Genomic DNA, 1,608 nt, shown 5'->3' on the forward strand with positions numbered 1-1,608 from the left:
CTGAAGATCATCAACGACTGAGATGACACAGTTGTGTCAGTTAAGATGGGAGGATAAGCCCTCCCTCATGGGAATGAGGGCAGAGGGTGGACACCAGAGGCCTCGACTCTCGACTCCTGGATCTCGGAGGCTGGCTCAGCTTGTTCAACCAGATTCATCTGTAGTTACACATAGCAGCTCTTCTGACAAACCTCATCAAAATTCCTCAAGTATTCCATGTGATGGGCTGTCCAGCAACAGACCCCACTGAGGGGTAGAGCTGATAGATTTATTTACAGTTTTATTGCAAAAAATTTGAGTTGTAATCCTTTTCTACTCATTTAGAAATCTACTGCTTCACGTTTGCCAAGTCTGACAACATTCTGGCAGGTATTATGAAAAGTAGTGGAAAGATATTAGCTTCATTAGATTAATTGCCTGCTGCACTTGTCTAGAGACTTGCTCCAGCTGTATCTTCCTTATCTTCTCATCTCTTTCCCTCCGGGGTTTATTGTGGGTGGCATTTCCAAGATGATAGGACACGGAGAGTGGGAGAGAAAAGTGGTTGCTGAGACTGTGTCACTCTGGAGACTTCTGCCTAAGCTTTTTCCCTCCTCCTACACTTCCAAGAGAGCCAGAGTCACTACTGGGAGAGAAATAGGGCTTCAAGGAAGGCTGATCTGGGGTGGAAGTGAATGAAGGAGGGAAGGTATAGGAAGAATGGGATGAGAGATGGGAAGTAGAATAGGAAGAGGCATTTAAAGAGAAGATGTCAAATGTTCAAGTGTGTCTTCCCCAACAGCACATTGAAATCCTTACTCCCCGGTGCCTGAGAATGAGACCTTTGAAGATAGAGTCTTTGTAGATGTAACCCAGTAAGATGAAGTCACTAGAGTGGGCTGTAAGCCAATAAGTCAGTGTCCTCATAAGAAGAGGAAAATTTGGACAGAGACATGGAGGGAAGATGCTGTGAAGACAGAGGTAGAGATTCGAGTGAGGGGGCCACAAGCCAAGGAATGCCAGCGTCTGCCAGAAGCTAGAGCAGGAAGGGAAGGATCCTCCCCCAGAGGCTTCCAAAGGAGCAAGGCCCTGCCAACATCTTGAGCTCAGACTTGGGGCCTCTGGGTCTGAGAGAGAGTGTCACTTGTAGTTTTAAGACTTAGCCTATGGTCCTGGGGTGTGGTGGTCCTAGAAAACTAACGCAAGGAGAGCTTGAAGAGCTGAAGGAAGACCCTCGAGGCAACATACTTCTCTATTCCAGACACCTGGGAGGCACTCAGGAAACATGTCTGAAGTCATAAACTAGAACGACAGTCACTGCTACGTCTGTAATATGTTGAGAACAAAGGAGGAGAGGAAACGAAGCGTCAATCAATGTCATACAGTTTTTATGTCTTGCTTCTTGGCTAGATCAATATCTTGCAGAAAATACAGAGTTAACTGATGTGTGCATGAACCGATTGATTTATTTCCTGAGTTACCTACACTTGATTGTGGTCTTGGGGTGCACAGTTCTGCAGTGAGGTCATTTGTTTTGTTTTGTTTGGAGTTGGAACCATTATTGGTCTATACCCTCATGGTATATAAAAGAAGGCGGGGAAGGAGGCAGGAAGGAAGGAACCTAGAGAA

The sequence above is a fragment of the Marmota monax genome, unplaced genomic scaffold (assembly GCF_021218885.2).
Source record: "Marmota monax isolate L192 unplaced genomic scaffold, Marmota_monax_Labrador192_F-V1.1 WCK01_AAM20220418_F8-fsc00026, whole genome shotgun sequence".
NCBI classification, from domain to species: domain Eukaryota; kingdom Metazoa; phylum Chordata; class Mammalia; order Rodentia; family Sciuridae; genus Marmota; species Marmota monax.